The sequence below is a fragment of the Ranitomeya imitator genome, chromosome 1, assembly GCF_032444005.1.
Source record: "Ranitomeya imitator isolate aRanImi1 chromosome 1, aRanImi1.pri, whole genome shotgun sequence".
NCBI classification, from domain to species: Eukaryota; Metazoa; Chordata; class Amphibia; order Anura; family Dendrobatidae; genus Ranitomeya; species Ranitomeya imitator.
In genome coordinates, this window is record NC_091282.1 from 400,610,054 (window position 1) to 400,629,901 (window position 19,848).

Sequence of the window (19,848 nt, forward strand, 5' to 3'; positions counted from 1 at the left end):
GGGGTCGCTTATCAGTGTGTATTCTTGTGTTTTTCTATTAAAACGCATGTGCTTAAAAACGCATGCGTTTACATAGACAGCAATACATTTTATTTGCCGCAAAAAAATGCATGCGTTTTTTTGCCGCAAAAAAATGCATGTTTTGCGGCAAAAAAACGCCGCTAGAAATTACTACATGTTGCATTTCTGCAACAAAACGCATGCATAGAAACGACGCATGCGTTGTCAAAACGCATGCGTTTTTAATTTTAAGTATAGGGGGAAAAAACGCATGCTTTTTTTGCGCTAAAACGCAGTGGCAAAAAACGCAAATGTGAAACCAGCCTTATTTAAAAAATAATCATTGAGTATGTGATTGCTTACTGCTTAGATAAAAATAGGCAGCAACACACTAGGGTAGGGGCTCTTTCACCTCTTCTCTACATAGTCCATACATGATACACATCAGGTGCAGGTGTATTTCTGGCAGTGGCATTCCTTTAACCGTGTTCGTTACACTATAGCAAATAATTTTCGACTGACATTTGGATATTGGTAATACGGTATGTATGGCTAAAGATGAAGAAGCTTGGGCCACAGTTGTGTTTATAGTTACTCCTCTTTAAACTTAGTATTTCACAAACATCCATCAGTATATTTGGTTTTCCTCCAACACTGATCTGCTTTCTCTTAGGCCTCTTTCACATGTCAGTGTCTCCGGTACGTGTGCTGACAGTTTTCTCACGTACCGGAGACACTGACACACGTAGACCCATTCAAATGAATGGGTCTATGCACATGTCTCTGTGTTTTCACGGACCGTGTGCACGTACCGCCCGCAGGAGAGACAGCGCTACAGTAAGCGCTGTCCCCCCGCGTGTGGTGCTGAAGCCGGAATTCATTACTCAAGTAAAATCCTGACCAAATCTGCACCTGAGGTCACTGGCAGGTCACCTGCGTTGTCCTTGCGTTGTTTCTGCACTGTAAGGACAGGCTGCGTTCTTAAAAGACGCGCCGCATGTCCGTTTTCGCGGGTCTGCCGCATGCGTCTTAATGCATAGTGGAGACGGGATTTCATGAAATCCGCTCCACTAGGCTGTAACATCTGGACGTTGCGTGTAAGGCTAGTTTCACACTAGCGCTTTTGCTGCAGACTTCCTCCGTGAACCCCCGCCCACAGCCACACCTCCGCCACTCAGCTCCGCCTACGTCTGCATGCGGCCTGTGTACCTCTCTTTAACATTAGGTACACAGGTCGTGCAGATGTATGCGGATTCTCCGCATGCGTTGTTTTGACGATGCGGCGACCCGCGTCGAACGCAGCTAGTTGGAATTTCTTTTCTCTGCATCGTCAAAGCGACGCATGCGGAGGCATCCGCATACATCCACAGGACCTCCATACCTAATGTTAAAGAGAGGTACACAGGCCGCATGCGGACATAGGAGGAGGTGCGGCAGAGGGCAGGGCTTCAAGGAGGAAGTCCGCAGCTTAGCAAAACGCTAGTGTGAAACTGGCCTTATTCAGCCTCCCACGAACACATTGCACTTTGCCCTTTAGACAGACATGTGCATCTTTGGCAACATATTTTTGGCAGGCATTTTTTTAGGCCGAGTCTCACACACGCATCTGTTACACCGATCATCTGACGGGCATGAAACACTTTCTGGTAATTGGTGGTGGCTAAACGACTAATCATTGTAGGCTGTATCCTGGATCTCATACCTCCCATAGCCACCACTGTTATTAATCATGTACGTTCCCATTTCTGTCATCACCATGCCCCTTTTCCTGATCACTTCATCCAATGATTCGTCCACCATATTTTGAGTAAAGACCTGCACCTTCCCAGCAGCAACTGTGTAGGAAACCACTTTACAGTTTTGCAAGGTGTTTATGATGGCCGTAAACAATTTAAAAAAACAATTGACCCCTCCATGAGGAAATGTTTGTCAGCCCATGCACTTAGTGTATGGGCATTACAAGTCTAGGAGACACGCTCCTTAACCCCTTTCTGACATCGGACCTACTATCCCGTCGAGGTGGGGTGGGCCCCTATGACCACGGACGGGATAGTACGTCCAGCGCGATCGGCGGCGCTCACGGGGGGAGCGCGGCCGATCGCGGCCGGTTGTCAGCTGTCTATCGCAGCTGACATCCGGCACTATGTGCCAGGAGCGGTCACGGACCGCCCCCGGCACATTAACCCCTGGCACACCACGATCAAACATGATCGCGATGTGCCGACGGTATAGGGAAGCTTCCCGCAGGGAGGGGGCTCCCTGCAGACTTCCCTGAGCCCCCCGCAGCAACGCGATGTGATCGCGTTGCTGCAAGGGTCTTACCTCCCTCCCTGCTTGCTCCAGGCCCGGATCCAAGATGGCCGCGGATCCGGGTACTGCAGGGAGGGAGGTGGCTTCACACAGCCTGCTCAGAGCAGGCACTGTGAAGGCTGCAGCGCTGCATGTCAGATCAGTGATCTGACAGAGTGCTGTGCAAACTGTCAGATCATTGATCTGTGATGTCCCTCCCTGGAACAAAGTAAAAAAAAATTTTTCCAAATGTGTAGAAAAAAAAAAATATTCCTAAATAATGAAAAAAAATATATATATTATTCCCATAAATACATTTCTTTATCTAAATAAATAAAAAAAACAATAAAAATACATATATTTAGTATCGCCGCGTCCGTAACAGCCCGACCTATAAAACTGGCCCACTAGTTAACCCCTTCAGTAAACACAATAAGAAAAAAAAAAAAAAAACGAGGCAAAAAACAACGCTTTATTATCATACCGCCGAACAAAAAGTGGAATAACACGCGATCAAAAGGACGGATATAAATAACCATGGTACCGCTGAAAGCGTCATCTTGTCCCGCAAAAAACGAGCCGCCATACAGCATCATCAGCAAAAAAATAAAAAAAAGTTATAGTCCTGAGAATAAAGCGATGCAAAAATAATTATTTTTTCTATAAAATAGTTTTTATCGTATAAAAGCGCCAAAACATAAAAAAATTATATAAATGAGGTGTCGCTGTAATCGTACTGACCTGAAGAATAAAACTGCTTTATCAATTTTACCAAACGCGGAACGGTATAAACGCCTCCCCCAAAAGAAATTCATGAATAGCTGGTTTTTGGTCATTCTGCCTCACAAAAATCGGAATAAAAAGCGATCAAAAAATGTCACGTGCCCGAAAATGTTACCAATAAAAACGTCAACTCGTCCCGCAAAAAACAAGACCTCACATGACTATGTGGACCAAAATATGGAAAAATTATAGCCCTCAAAATGTGGTAACGCAAAAAATATTTTTTGCAATAAAAAGCGTCTTTCAGTGTGTGACGGCTGCCAATCATAAAAATCCGCTAAAAAACCCACTGTAAGAGTAAATCAAACCCCCCTTCATCACCCCCTTAGTTAGGGAAAAATTAAAAAAATGTATTTATTTCCATTTTCCCATTAGGGCTAGGGCTAGGGTTAGGGTTACAGTTTGGGTTGGGGCTAAAGTTACAGTTAGGGTTTAGATTACATTTACAGTTGGGAATAGGGTTGGGATTAGGGTTAGGGGTGTGTCAGGGTTAGAGGTGTGGTTAGGGTTACCATTGGAATTAGGGTTAGGGGTGTGTTTGGATTAGGGTTTCAGTTATAATTGGGGGGTTTCCACTGTTTAGGCACATCAGGGGCTCTCCAAACGCGACATGGCGTCCGATCTCAATTCCAGCCAATTCTGCGTTGAAAAAGTAAAACAGTGCTTCTTCCCTTCCGAGCTCTCCCGTGTGCCCAAAAAGGGGTTTACCCCCACATATGGGGTATCAGCGCACTCAGGACAAATTGGACAACAAATTTTGGGGTCCAATTTCTCCTGTTACCCTCGGGAAAATACAAAACTGGGGGCTAAAAAATAATTTTTGTGGGAAAAAATTTGTTTTATTTTTACGGCTCTCCATTATAAACTTCTGTGAAGCCCTTGGTGGGTCAAAGCGCTCACCACACATCTAGATAAGTTCCATAGGGGGTCTACTTTCCAAAATGGTGTCACTTGTGGGGGGTTTCAATGTTTAGGCACATCAGGGGCTCTCCAAACGAAACATGGCATCTCATCTCAATTCCTGTCAATTTTGCATTGAAAAGTCAAACGGCGCTCCTTCCTTTCCGAGCTCTCCCATCCGCCCAAACAGTGGTTTACCCCCACATATGGGGTATCAGCGTACTCAGGACAAATTGTACAACAACTTTTGGGGTCCAATTTCTTCTTTTACACTTGGGAAAATAAAAAATTGGGGGCGAAAAGAATTTTTGTGAAAAAATATGATTTTTTATTTTTACGGTTCTACATTATAAACTTCTGTGAAGCACTTGGTGGGTCAAAGTGCTCACCACACCTCTAGATAAGTTCCTTAGGGGGTCTACTTTCCAAAATGGTGTCACTTGTGGGGGGTTTCAATGTTTAGGCACATCAGGGGCTCTCCAAACGAAACATGGCGTCCCATCTCAATTCCAGTCAATTTTCCATTGAAAAGTCAAATGGCGCTCCTTTGCTTCCGAGCTGTGCCATGCGCCCAAACAGTGGTTTACCCCCATATGTGGGGTATTGGCGTACTCAGGACAAATTGTACAACAATGTTTGGGGTCCATTTTCTCCTGTTACCCTTGGTAAAATAAAACAAATTGGAGCTGAATTAAATTTTTTGTGAAAAAAAGTTAAATGTTCATTTTTATTTAAACATTCAAAAAATTCCTGTGAAGCACCAGAAGGGTTAATAAACTTCTTGAATGTGGTTTTGAGCACCTTGAGGGGTGTAGTTTTTAGAATGGTGTCACACTTGGGTATTTTCTATCATATAGACCCCTCAAAATGACTTCAAATGAGATGTGGTCCCTAAAAAAAAAAAAAAAAAAAAAAAAAAAAAATGGTGTTGTAGAAATGAGAAATTGCTGGTCAACTTTTAACCCTTATAACTCCCTAAAAAAAAAAATTTTGGTTCCAAAATTGTGCTGATGTAAAGTAGACATGTGGGAAATGTTACTTATTAAGTATTTTGTGTGACATATCTCTGTGATTTAATTGCATAAAAATTCAAAGTTGGAAAGTTGCGAAATTTTCATAATTTTTGCCAAATTTCCGTTTTTTTCATAAATAAACGCAGGTACTATCAAAGAATTTTTACCATTGTCATGAAGTACAATATGTCACGAGAAAAATAGAATTATTCTTACCGTTAATTCGGTTTCTAGGAACCTTCCACGACAGCGGTACTGGAGGATGTCTCCCCGCCCTAATGGGGGACAGGAAACACAAAGAGGTTAAATACCCTCCCCTTCCTGCCACCTCCAGTGTTTTTTCTGGACACAGTAGTATGTATAGTTACCACTTAAGTGCAGGAATCATCCAATAAAATCATCAGATAGGGAGGGAAATTAGTGCTGTCGTGGAAGGTTCCTAGAAACCGAATTAACGGTAAGAATAATTCTATTTTCTCCAGTCACCTTCCACGACAGCGGTACTGGAGTAGTACCAACAAATAATTTTTAGGGGGGGACAACCGCCTGCAGAACTGTTCTGCCGAAAGTTAAATCCCGGTTGAAATCAAGCCTGTAGTGCCTGGTGAACGTATGTACTGATGACCAGGTGGTAGCTCTGCAAATCTGATCCGTAGAAGCGTCACCCCTCTCTGCCCATGATGTTGACACCGACCGTGTAGAATGGGCCTTCAGTGATGGAGGAGGTGGTAGATTCTGGGATGAGTATGCCAGAGATATGGCTTGTTTAATCCAGTTGGCGATAGTATTTTTCGTAGCCTTTCTGCCTTTGTTCTTCCCGGAGAGTTGAATGAAGAGATTGTGGTCAATCCTCCAACTCTCTGTTTGTGAAAGATAATGTAACACCACTCTGCGGACATCCAGAGTGTGGAAGGACTCTTCCTTCACATTAGAAGGATCTGGGTAGAATGAGGGCAACACTATGTCCTGACCTCTATGAAAGTCTGATGTTACTTTAGGTAGGAAAGTAGGATCTAGACGCAGGATTATACTATCAGATGTTACCCTTAAGTAAGGCTCTTGTATGGATAGGGCATGTAGTTCTCCTATCCGTCTGGCCGAGGTAATAGCCACTAAAAAGACCGTTTTTAGGGTAAGAACCTTTAATGAAATCTGAGATAAAGGCTCAAAAGGATCTCGAGTTAGACTCTTAAGGACCAGATTAAGGTCCCAAGGAGGAGTATTGTTGAGAACTCTGGGACGGATTCTAGTTGCTGAAGTAACAAAGCGCCTGATCCACCGATGTTTGGCTAGATCCTGATCGAAATAGGAGCTAAGTGCTGAAATTTGTACCTTTAAGGTGTTAGGCTCAAGACCCAACTCTAGACCCTTTTGCAAGAAGTCCAGAATTTTGGCAATATTTGGATGAAATGGATCAGGAATGTCTGGAAGATACCACGATGAAAACCTCTTCCAGATTTTGGCATAAATGGCATTTGTTATGGGTTTTCTACTGTTCTGGAGAGTATGAATTACTCCATCTGAGAGACCTCTTGCCTTTAGTATCTCGGCCTCAGAAGTCATGCTGAAAGATTCAATCTGTGAAGGTTTGGATGCAGCAATGGACCCTGACGAAGAAGATTTTCCTTCTGAGGTAGACACACTGGACCTTCCTGAGCCATGTCTAACAGGGCGCTGTACCAACTCCTCCCTGGCCATGTTGGCGCGATCAAAATCGCCGTAACTCGTTCCGATCGGATCTTCTGTAGAGTTTTCGATATCAATGGGATCGGAGGGAATGCATAAACAAGGTCGAACCTCCATGGGTGAGAGAACGCATCCATGCCCAGTGCTCTGTCTGTCATATTTAAGGAGAAATAAGTTCGCAGCTTGGCATTCTGACTGTTGGCAAAAAGGTCCACCTCTGGGATCCCCCATCTGGAAATCAGGGAGAGAAAGACCTCCTGGTCCAGACACCATTCTCCTGGATGCACATCCCTTCTGCTCAAGAAATCTGCCTGGGTATTGGCTGACCCCTTCAGGTGAATTGCTGAGATAGAGAGAACGTGTCTCTCTGCCCAGAAAAAAATGTTTGAGGCTAAGGTCTTTAGTTTCCTGAATCTTGTGCCTCCTTGATGACGAAGGTATGCTACCGTGGTCATGTTGTCGGAATATATTCTGACATGGTGTCCTTGAACAAGGGAGGATGCAGCTCTTAATGCTTCTTCTACTGCTTTCAGTTCTCTGAAGTTTGAAGAGCTTGCTCTGATGTCTGGGCCCCAGGTGCCCTGGAAATGGGTTCCCTCGACTATAGCTCCCCATCCCCTTTGACTGGCATCCGATGTTAGTGTCTTTAGTGGGATCTGATCCCAACTGACCCCCTTTTGGAGGTTTCGAACCCGTAGCCACCATGCCAGGGATGCCTTGACATGATTGGGAAGGCAAACTCTCTTGGAGAGAGAACTCTGCTGACCGTCCCAGGATAATAGGACATGGGTTTGGAGGATTCTCGTGTGGGCTTGTGCCCAAGGTACCATCTGGATACAAGATGTTAGAGATCCCAGCACAGACATGGAATGTCGTAGAGTAGGAGCCTTCAGGGTTCTGAATGCCGTTATCTTCTGTACCAGATCGAGTTGACGTTCTCTGGGCAGAAAGGATCTCCTCGCCTCCGAGTCCAGAAGGACTCCTAGGAACTTCTTCCTCCTGGAGGGATGAAGGTCCGATTTTTCTAGATTTGGGATCCAACCCAATGATTTTAGGATTTCTAGAGACCTTGTTAAGTCGGCACTGAGGCGGGAGACTGAGGGAGCGACAATGAGAAGATCGTCTAGATAGGGTACTATGCAGATCCCCTGAAGACGGATGAATATAATGGCTTCTGTCATGATTTCTGTAAAGACTCTGGGTGCTGAGGCGATTCCGAAGGGAAGGGAGTTGAACTGATAGTGTACTATCTCCCGATCCTGAGATATTGCAAATCTTAGGAACTTCCGGAATTCTGGATGGATTGGGACGTGGTAATAAGCGTCCCTCAGATCTACTGTAGCCATCGCCCAGTCCTGTCAGAGGGATCGCTGTCTTGACCGACTCCATCTTGAACCTCCTGTAGGTTATTACTTGATTCAGGGGCTTCAAGTTGATTATTATTCGGTGCTTCCCCGAAGGCTTCTTGATCAGAAACAGATGGGAATAGTGTCCTCTGCCAATTTCTTGCTGAGGTACTGGGGAAATTACTCCTTCCTGGAGTAAGTTCTGTAGGCCGGAAAGGAATGCGCCCAGAGGGCTGAGACTCTGCAATGAGGTTATCCTCATGTGATGAGGGGGAGGGCTCTCGAACTCTAATTTTAGTCCATTCTGAATAGTGTCGAGTACCCACTGGTTCGACGAAATGGACCTCCACTGGTTGATAAAGTTCGAGAGACGCCCCCCAACGCCCTGGGCGTAGTCACTGCTTTTCTGGGGTCTGCTGGGACTGGGGAACCAGGATGTTCCTACCTTTCCCCCCTTTAGGATAGCTCCAGCGTACCGATTTGCCTTTCCCTTTGAATTCCCGTTGGAAGGGTTGCTCTTTTGAGGGACGAAAAACGTTTCTTCAGATTTCTCTGTTCCGAAAGGGCTTTCTTTTTGTCCGTTGCTTTATCCAGAATATCATCCAGGGCCTGCCCGAACAGATAGCGGCCCTGAAAGGGAATGGCACATAGTTTTGTTTTGAACGTTATATCCCCACTCCAAGACTTGAGCCATAGAGCTCTTCTGGCTGAGTTAGAGAGAACTGCTGATTTGGCAGCCACTCTTACGGACTCTGCCGAAGCATCGGCCAGGAAGCCCGTAGCTTTCTGGAGAAGCGGGAGAGAATCTAAGATTATTTCCCTAGATGTTCCCTGGGTAAGGTGGTCTTCCAGCGTGCGGAGCCAACGAAATAGGGATCTAGCCACGCAGGTGGACGCAATGTTTGTTTTAAGGAGATTGGTAGAAGTCTCCCACGATCTTCTTAGTAAACTCTCCATTTTGCGGTCCATAGGGTCTCTGAGTTGGGAAGAATCCTCGAAAGGGAGGGTTGTCTTTTTTGACACTCTAGAGACCTGCACGTCTACCTTAGGGGTATCCCACAGAGAGACATCTCCATCGAGAGAAAAACGATTTTTAAGTTCAGAGGGAACAGAAAGACCTTTTTCAGGTGATTCCCATTCATGAAGGATGAGACTCTGTACATTCTCATGTATAGGGAACCCTTTTAATTTTTAGGTTTCAACCCACCGAACATCTCATCCTGCACCGATGGCTTCTCCTCCTCCTCCTCAACACCCATTGTCCCCCTGACCATACTGATTAACTCCTGTATGTCCTCTGAGGAAAAATAATATTTTTTACTCTCCTCTCTGGGGGTGGAAGTGGAGCCCTCATTCTCCCACAAATCCTCCGAGCCGGAGGAATGAACTTCACCAGAATCTGAATCAGAAGTAACCGCCGCCGTCTTCCTTTTTTTAGGGGGAGGTGGCGGAGGTAACAGAGACTGGGAAAGGGCCGATACCGAGGATTGCACTTCCTGTTTAATGAGGGATTTAATGCTCTCAAACAAGGATGGCTGTTCTGAGCGAATTATTTCATCGGTGCAGGGCTGGCATAGTCTCTTCTTGTAAGAAGAAGGTAGTTTTGATGCACAAACACCACATTTACGATCTTCCGATTTTGTCTTGGAAGATCTGTCCTTCCTAGGGGCAGAGGCCTTGTCTCCCTAAAAAAGAGAGAGAAGGGGACTAAGTATATGGCACCCTAAGGAATACAGGGATAAAGGGACCTTAACCCACTACTCACAGTAGGAGGGAGGACGCAGGGCTCGGCAGAAGCAGAGATAGATCTGTCACCCTCCATGGTCAGTCAGCACTGTAGTCCAGTCAGTCAGACAGGGGGCCTTACCTGGAGGTGACCACCAGGGTTAAATACCGTGGAAGTTGCGTCCCATGTTGTGCTCCTCCTCTCGGTCCCAGGCGTAGGGGAAAGACCGCTATGCCGCCAACAGAAACTGCAGTCCGACGCGCGTGCGTTCCACCGCTGGAATGCACATGCCGAGAACCGGAAGTTCGGGTACTTCCGGTTCGCGCGTCCACTGTTTCCGGCCATGAGGAGAGGAGGAAATGCCGGGGAGCCGCGCGGGGACCCCGGCCGCACCACACCGCTCCGCTTTACTCCCGAAGGAGCGCGGGAGGAGCGGAGAAAGGGTCCCGAGTCCGCACCATGTGGGGAGACGGGAGCAGCGCCGCAGGGAGGAGACACATCCCGACCCAGGCTGCCCGGCTAGGTAAGACCTGAGTGCTCCGATCGCCGGCCACGGCAGCACTACCGCAGGACCTCTTCATGCCCCAATAGGGGACAGGAAAAACACTGGAGGTGGCAGGAAGGGGAGGGTATTTAACCTCTTTGTGTTTCCTGTCCCCCATTAGGGCGGGGAGACATCCTCCAGTACCGCTGTCGTGGAAGGTGACTGGAGAAATGTCAGATTCACTGGGATCCGTTGAAGCGTTCCAGAGTTATAACCTCATAAAGGGACAGTGGTCAGAATTGTAAAAATTGGCCCGGTCATTAACGTGCAAACCACCCTTGGGGGTAAAGGGGTTAACATTGGGCCTAGTTTTTAATAATGCCTTCCTCCACATATCATTCTCCACCACTAGATCACCATGGTGAATGTGTTGTGCTGCTACAGCCATTCAATGTTTGGCCAAGGGCGTCTATGAGCCCCATAAATATTTTTTTTAAAATGTAACCCCCATGGGGAAATGTTTGTCAGCCAATACATTTAGTGTATGGGCATTACAAGTCTAGGAGACCCGCTCCTTTGTAATGGGACAGTTTTTTTATTAGGCCCTCCTCCATGTTTCTTCCAAGGGGGATTAGGGTGTGGGCAAATCTGGGTCAAGGCAGCCCTTGCATTCAATGCATAAGGAAACAGTATGGCAGGACCAACTGAAGAATGTGAAGCGAGTTTCCTGTGGCCATCCAGTACCTGGGTTCAAAGGCTTATTGGGGTGCATATGACTTCATAGAAGGGAAGGCCTTGCATTCAATGCAACATTTTTTCAGGAAGCCCTCCTGCACCTCTCCTGAAAGGTGTATTGGGGGGGTGTAATTGTTGGCAGCCCAGCCACTCACTTCATAGGCAATAACAGCATAGGAGACCCACTCTTTAATAATGGCCCTTTAAGAATACTAATGCTACCTGATGCCTTTCTAAAAATAGGCTTTGTGAATTTAAGAGTCCCTCCTTCATAAATGAAACAAGATGTGTCTGCTTATGTGTCACACCACATGGCCAACCAGGGTTGCTAAATGTTACAATAACATTTCCCAGTGAATGTATTTGTATTGGTTGAAAGCAATGAAAAGCTGAAAAACGCATCAAAAAGGCTGCGTGTGAACATAGTCAAAGTGGTGGAGGAACATTTTGGTCTGGGGTTAATTATTTTGCCTTGTATACAAGTCATTACCATGGAAAGGAGAGAGAGAGAGAGAGAGATGGAAAATGCATGATTTCTTTAAAAAAGCGGGATCGGTTGCCAGATTCCATTATTTCACCCGTTTTTTGCCGGATCTGTCTCTGTGCGTTTTTTCGCCTGTCAGAAAAAAATGTTCTTATATATGTTTTCTCTGGCTGGTGGCACTGGTTTTCGACCGATCTGGCAAAAAACGTATGAAACGACAGGCCATCCATCGCAATCCAGCGCTAACACAAGTCTATGAGAAAAAAACGGATCCGGCGGCAACTTTTGCCGGATCCATTTTTTTACCCCTTCCCGACCTGTGACGCCACGTAGGCGTCATGAAAGTCGGTGCCAATCCGACCTGTAACGCCTATGTGGCGTCATGGAGGGATCGCGCCCCTGCAGATCGTGTGAAAGGGTTAACTCCAATTTCACTCGCTCTGCAAGGACAGGGGGAGTGCTACTTCAGCCCAGGGGGGGCGGCTTCACCCCCCCCCCCCCCCCGCGGCTACGATCGCTCTGATTGGCTGCTGAAAGTGAAACAGCGAATCAGAGCGATTTGTAATATTTCACCTATGAAAACTGGTGAAATATTACAATCCAGCCATGGCCGATGCTGCAATACCATTGTCCATGGCTGGAAACCCTGATCTGGCTCCCCCACCGCCACCAATCTCCTCCCCAGTCCTCTGTCCTGTGCTCCGCTACCCTCAGTCGTCCTGTCCGCTCCCCCGTCCTCCTGTCCGCTCCCCCCGTGCTCCGATCCTCCCCCCCCCCCTTATACTTACAGAGCCTCCCGGTGTCCGTCCGTCTCCTCCATGGGCGCCGGCATCTTCCAAAATGGCAGGCGCATGCGCAGTACGCCCGCCGAATCTGCCGTCCGGCAGATTCGTTCCAGGTACATTTTGATCACTGTGATCAAAATTAAAAAAATAGTAAATGACCCCTCCACCCCCCCCCCCCCCCTTTATCACCCCCATAGGTAGGGACAATAAGAAAATATATATTTTTTTTTCGGCTAGGGTTAGAACTAGGGCTAGGGTTAGAACTAGGATATGTGCACATGGTGCGGATTTGGCTGCGGATCCGCAGCGGATTGGCCGTGGATCCGCAGCGGATTGGCCGCTGTGGATTCGTAGCAGTTTTCCATGAGGTTTACAGAACCATGTAAACCTATGGAAAACCAAATCCGCTGTGCCCATGGTACGGAAAATAACGCGTGGAAACGCTGCGTTGTATTTTCCGTAGCATGTCAATTCATTGTGCGGATTCCGCAGCGTTTTACACCTGTTCCTCAATAGGAATCCGCAGGTGAAATCCGCACAAAAAACACTGGAAATCCGCGGTAAATCCGCAGGTAAAACGCAGTGCCTTTTACCTGCGTATTTTTCAAAAATGGTGCGGAAAAAATCTCACACGAATCCGCAACGTGGGTACATAGCTCTAATTCCAACCCTAAGGCTATGGTTGGAAATAGGGTTAAGATTAGGCTTGTGGTTAGGGGTGTGTTGGGGTTAAAGCTGTGGTTAGGGATGGGGTTAGGGTTACGGGTGCGTTGGGGTTAGGGTTGTGGTTAGGGGTGTGTTGGGGTTAGGGTTGGGATTAGGGTTAGGGGTGTGTTGGAGTTAGAATTGAAGGGTTTCCACTGTTTAGGCACATCAGGGGTCTCCAAACGCAACATGGCACCACCATTGATTCCAGCCAACCTTGCGTTCAAAAAGTCAAATGGTGCTCCCTCACTTCCGAGCCCTGACGTGCGCTCAAACAGTGGTTTACCCCCACATATGGGGTACCAGCATACTCAGGACAAACTGGGCAACAACTATTGGGGTCCAATTTCTCCTGTTACCCTTTGCGAAAATAAAAAATTGCTTGCTAAAACAATTTTTGAGGAAAGAAAAATGATTTTTTCATTTTCATGGCTCTGCGTTGTAAACTTCTGTGAAGCACTTGGGGGTTCAAAGTGCTCACCACATATCTAGATAAGTTCCTTGGGGGGTCTAGTTTCCAAAATGGGGTCACTTGTCGGGGGTTTCTACTGTTTAGGCACATTAGGGGCTCTGCAAACGCAACGTAACGCCCGCAGACATTCCATCAAAGTCTGCATTTCAAAACGTCACTACTTCCCTTCTGAGCCCCGACGTGTGCCCAAACAGTGGTTCTGTCCCACATATGGGGTATCAGCGTACTCAGGACAAACTGGACAACAACTTTTGGGGTCCAATATCTCGTGTTACTCTTGTGAAAATAAAAAATTGCAGGCTAAAAAATAATTTTTGAGGAAAGAAAAATTATTTTTTATTTTCCCGGCTGTGCGTTATAAACTTCTGTGAAGCACTTGGGGGTTTAAAGTTGTCACCGCACATCTAGATAAGTTCCATGCGAGGTCTAGTTTCCAAAATGGGGTCACATGTGGGGGAGCTCCAATGTTTAGGCACACAGGCTCTCCAAACGCGACATGGTGTCCGCTAACGATTGAATGGAAAATTAGCTCCAAAAAGTCAAATGGCGCTCCTTCCCTTCCGAGCCCTTCCGTGTGCCGAAACAGTGGTTTACCCCCACATGTGAGGTATCAGTGTATTCAGGAGAAATTGCCCAATACATTTTAGGATCCATTTTATCTTGCTGCTCATGTGAAAATGAAAAAAATTGAGTCTAAAAGAATTTTTTTTGTGAAGAAAAAAAAAAAAATACTTTTTCATTATTACGGATCAATTTGTGAAGCACCTGGGGGTTCAAAGTGCTCACTATGCATCTAGATAAGCTCCTTGGGGGGGGGGGGGGTCTAGTTTCCAAAATGGGGTCACTTGTATGGGAGCTCCAATGTTTAGGCACACAGGGGATCTCCAAACCCGACATGGTGTCCGCTAAAGATTGGAGCCAATTTTTCATTGAAAAAGTCGAATGGTGCTCCTTCCCTTCCGAGCCCTGTCGTGCGCCCAAACAGTGGTTCCCCCCCCCCCCCACATATGGGGTATCAGCATACTCAGGACAAATTGTACAATAACTTTTGGGGTCCAGTTTCTGCTTTTACCCTTGGGAAAATAAAAAAATTGTTACTAAAAGATCATTTTTGTGACTAAAAAGTTAAATGTTTATTTTTTCCTTCCATGTTGCTTCTGCTGCTGTGAAGCACCTGAAGGGTTAATAAATTTTTGAATGTGGTTTTGAGCACCTTGAGGGGTGCAGTTTTTAGAATGGTGTCAGTATGGGTATTTTCAGCCATATAGACCCCTCAAATTGACTTCAAATGTGAGGTGGTGCCTAAAAACATGGTTTTGTATATTTCGTTGTAAAAATGAGAAATCGCTGGTCAAATTTTAACCCTTATAACTTCCTAGCAAAAAAAAAAATTTGTTTCCAAAATTGTGCTGATGTAAAGTAGACATGTGGGAAATGTTATTTATTAACTATTTTGTGTCACATAACTCTCTGGTTTAACAGAATAAAAATTAAAAATTTGAAAATTGCAAAATTTTAGTCAAATTTACATTTTTTTCACAAATAAACACAAAAATTATCGACCTAAATTTACCACTAACATGAAGCCCAATATGTCACGAAAAAACAATCTCAGAACCGCTAGGATCCGTTGAAGCGTTCCTGAGTTATTACCTCATAAAGGGACACTGGTCAGAATTGCAAAAAACGGCCAGGTCATTAAGGTCAAAATAGGCTGGGTCATGAAGGGGTTAAAAAATTCGCCGGATTGTGCCCGACGGCAAAAACCTCATGTGTGAAAGGGGCCTTATACAGCTGGCATCTGCTTCTAACAGCAGCAATTTTAACCAACCTTCAATTGCCGCTTTTAACCCCTTGACTGCCACTGTAAAGCAATGCCAGTGGCACTCAAGATACGTTACATAGAGGCGTACCTATGAGTTACTATAATGCTCCCAAAATGGTTCTATTGGGGCTTATAGGAGACCACGATTTTAGCACTGCTGTTTATTGAACAAGTAATTACCGTACATTAATTCCCCAAGGAGTGTAAAACACACAATATTCGGTATCACTGTGTTTGGAAAGGTCCAGTCTATCATAATCTAATATTATTTAATCGTAAATGCCATAAAGCCCAAAAAGAAAATATTGGAGATTGAAACCATAGAATTGCCTTTTTTCCTCAGGTGTAAGGGTATGTGCACACGCTGTGTATTTTGCTGCGGATCTACAGCATTTCCGCAGCTGCGGATCCGCAGCGGTTTCCCATGAGTTTACAGTACCATGTTAACCTATGGAAAACGAATTCCGCAGTGCACATGCTGCGGAAAAAAACGCGCAGAAACGCAGCGGTTTACATTCCGCAGCATGTCAATTCTTTGTGCGGATTCCACTGCGGTTTTACACCTGCTCCAATAGAAAACTGCAGGTGTAAAGCCGCAGCGGAATCTGCAGTAGAAACCGCGATAAATCCGCAGGAAAAACCGCAGCGGTTTTGAACTGCGGTTTTTTCAAATCCGCTGCGGAAAAATCCGCAGTCTTCCAGAATACGTGTGCACATACCCTTACACTTCCCCAAATAAAGCAATCAAATCATGGTCGATTCCCAGGTACGGACTGGGAATGAAATTCAGCCCTGGCATTTGAAGTCAGACAGGCCCATGCTGTTCTCATCCCCAAGCACCAGATGGGATAAAATTACTGATATTACCCTTCATAGGGGAAAGCAATATTTACTACTAGACCGATATTGATAATGATACCTCCATCACAACTCTTAACAGTATTGGTGTCTTGAGAATACCGATTCTGTTAAACAATGAAGCAGACAAGGTGGCCCACAACCAGAGAGGCCCTTCTGGCATTTGTCAGATGGCCAGTCCGGCCCTGTCGATTCCACAGTAGTATTTCAATAATAAAATTAAACTCACCACGGGAAAAAAATAAGTTAAATGTTTCTGAGAAAAAAAAAAAAAGATATATATATCTACTATTGTCTAAGGGTCACTTCCGTCTGTTCTTCTGTCTGTCTGTCACGGTTATTCATTCGCTGATTGGTCTCGCCAGCTGCCTGTCATGGCTGCCGCGACCAATCAGCGACGGGCACAGTCCGGAAGAAAATGGCCGCTCCTTACTCCCGGCAGTCAGTGCCTGTCGCCCGCATACTCCCCTCCGATCACCGCTAACACAGGGTTAATGCCGGCGGTAACGCAGGGTAACGCACTACGTTACCGCTGCTATTAACCCTGTGTGTCCCCAACTTTTTACTATTGACACTGCCTATGCGGCATCAATAGTAAAAAATATGTTAAAAATAATTTTTAAAAAAATAAACCTGCTATACTCACCCTCCGTAGTCAGCTGAGCCGCTCCCGCCGGCCGCAATCTTCCGCTGCAGTTTCCGGTGGCAAAGATCGTATGGCAGAAGGACCTGTCATGACGTCACGGTCATGTGACCGCGACGTCATCACAGGCCCTGCGCTAGAAAAACCTGCCATGACGTCACGGTCATGTGACCGCGACGTCATCACAGGTCCTCCGCTCTGGTACCAACCCTGGGACCGCAAACTGCCATGGACTACAAGGGGCCTTCGGAAAGGTGAGTATATGTCTATTTTTTATTTTTTCACCTGTGACAAACCTGGCTGGGCAATATACTACGTCGCTGTGCAATATACTACGTGGCGCTGTGCAATATACTACTTGGCTCTGTGCTGTATACTACTTCGCTGTGCAATATACTACGTGGCTCTGTGCTGTATACTACGTCACTGGGCAATATACTATGTAACTGGGCAATATACTACGTGGCTCTGTGCTGTATACTATGTCGCTGGGCAATATACTACGTGGACACGCATATTCTAGAGTACCCGATGCGTTAGAATCGGGCCACGATAATAAAATATAATAAAATATACTATATATATATATATTGGGGCAAAAAAGTATTTAGTCAGTCAGCAATAGTGCAAGTTCCACCACTTAAAAAGATGAGAGGCGTCTGTAATTTACATCATACGTAGACCTCAACTATGGGAGACAAACTGTGAAAAAAAAATCCAGAAAATCACATTGTCTGTTTTTTATCATTTTTTTTGCATATTATGGTGGAAAATAAGTATTTGGTCAGAAACAAACAATCAAGATTTCTGGCTCTCACAGACCTGTAACTTCTTCTTTAAGAGTCTCCTCTTTCCTCCACTTATTACCTGTAGTAATGGCACCTGTTTAAACTTGTTATCAGTATAAAAAGACACCTGTGCACACCCTCAAACAGTCTGACTCCAAACTCCACTATAGTGAAGACCAAAGAGCTGTCAAAGGACACCAGAAACAAAATTGTAGCCCTGCACCAGGCTGGGAAGACTGAATCTGCAATAGCCAACCAGCTTGGAGTGAAGAAATCAACAGTGGGAGCAATAATTAGAAAATGGAAGACATACAAGACCACTGATAATCTCCCTCGATCTGGGGCTCCACGCAAAATCCCACCCCGTGGGGTCAGAATGATTACAAGAACGGTGAGCAAAAATCCCAGAACCACGAGGGGGGACCTAGTGAATGAACTGCAGAGAGCTGGGACCAATGTAACAAGGCCTACCATAAGTAACACACTACGCCACCATGGACTCAGATCCTGCAGTGCCAGACGTGTCCCACTGCTTAAGCCAGTACATGTCCGGGCCTGTCTGAAGTTTGCTAGAGAGCATTTGGATGATCCAGAGGAGTTTTGGGAGAATGTCCTATGGTCTGATGAAACCAAACTGGAACTGTTTGGTAGAAACACAACTTGTCGTGTTTGGAGGAAAAAGAATACTGAGTTGCATCCATCAAACACCATACCTACTGTAAAGCATGGTGGTGGAAACATCATGCTTTGGGGCTGTTTCCCTGCAAAGGGGCCAGGACGACTGATCCGGGTACATGAAAGAATGAATGGGGCCATGTATCATGAGATTTTGAGTGCAAACCTCCTTCCATCAGCAAGGGCATTGAAGATGAAACGTGGCTGGGTCTTTCAACATGACAATGATCCAAAGCACACCGCCATGGCAACGAAGGAGTGGCTTCGTAAGAAGCATTTCAAGGTCCTGGAGTGGCCTAGCCAGACTCCAGATCTCAACCCTATAGAAAACCTTTGGAGGGAGTTGAAAGTCCGTGTTGCCAAGCGAAAAGCCAAAAACATCACTGCTCTAGAGGAGATCTGCATGGAGGAATGGGCCAACATACCAACAACAGTGTGTGGCAACCTTGTGAAGACTTACAGAAAACGTTTGACCTCTGTCATTGCCAACAAAGGATATATTACAAAGTATTGAGATGAAATTTTGTTTCTGACCAAATACTTATTTTCCACCATAATATGCAAATAAATTGTTAAAAAAACAGACAATGTGATTTTCTAGATTTTTTTTTCTCAGTTTGTCTCCCATAGTTGAGGTCTACCTATGATGTAAATTACAGACGCCTCTCATCTTTTTAAGTGGTGGAACTTGCACTATTGCTGACTGACTAAATACTTTTTTGCCCCACTGTATGTATATGTATATGTATATGTATATGTATATGTATATATATGTATATATACACACACACACATATACATATATATATATATAGCCCAGCGACGTAGTATATTGCCCAGTTACATTGTATCTTGCCCAGCGACGTAGTATACACATATATATACACACACACACGCGGTTGGTATCACCACACTCATGCTTACTAAGTTACAATGCCTGACCATTATCTCACAATGAATGCAATAAAAGAAAAAAAACAATGGTGGAAAAGTATGGGTGTCTTATCCCCTCCTCTTCTCCATACTTGCAATTTTTTCCACAACCTCAGAGTACATTGTGCGGTAAAGTGAATGGTGCCAGTCAAAACTACCAACTTGGTTTTTTTTTTTGTTTTTTTTGCTGAACAAGCCCTCATATATCTATATCAAAAGAATAATAACAGACCCTGATTCCAGTAATGTATCACTTTCTGAGCTGCACAGTGGATTAAAAAAATAAATAAATAAATCACAGGAGATTATCATTGGAGGACTAGTAACATTGCTGTTAGGTAGTCATCAATTTCTCGGTTACTGCACTCAGAATGCTTGACCAAACTTGGGCATTCTGTGATTGTTTCCGCCGGACCAGCTCTCTGAAGGGGAGAAAATTTTATATAGAATAAGGGGAACAGCACCAGGAAAAATACCTTAAAGCGTGCACGCCTATCAGCATTCCAATGGCCTTTTAAACAGTGAGCATAAATGGAAACCGCACAAGAAGATATAAAAAAAGAAGACTTTAATGCCCTGTGGAAAAAAAAAAAAAAGTCGTTGTTCATAAGGGCACCTTTATGAATAAAAAAGTGATCTCCAAAATGGGGGCGAGTGAAGATTTTAAAGTGTGTTTTGGGATAGGTCATCAGTCTAACTTATTGGGATCATCATCTTA

General features: G+C 45.2%; 1 protein-coding gene across 2 annotated transcripts in view; it reads right to left on the reverse strand.

Annotated features, from left to right (window-relative positions):
• AUH (AU RNA binding methylglutaconyl-CoA hydratase) overlaps positions 1-19,848 on the reverse strand; it is a 409,285-nt gene that overhangs the window by 380,349 nt on the left and 9,088 nt on the right. The window lies entirely within an intron of this gene.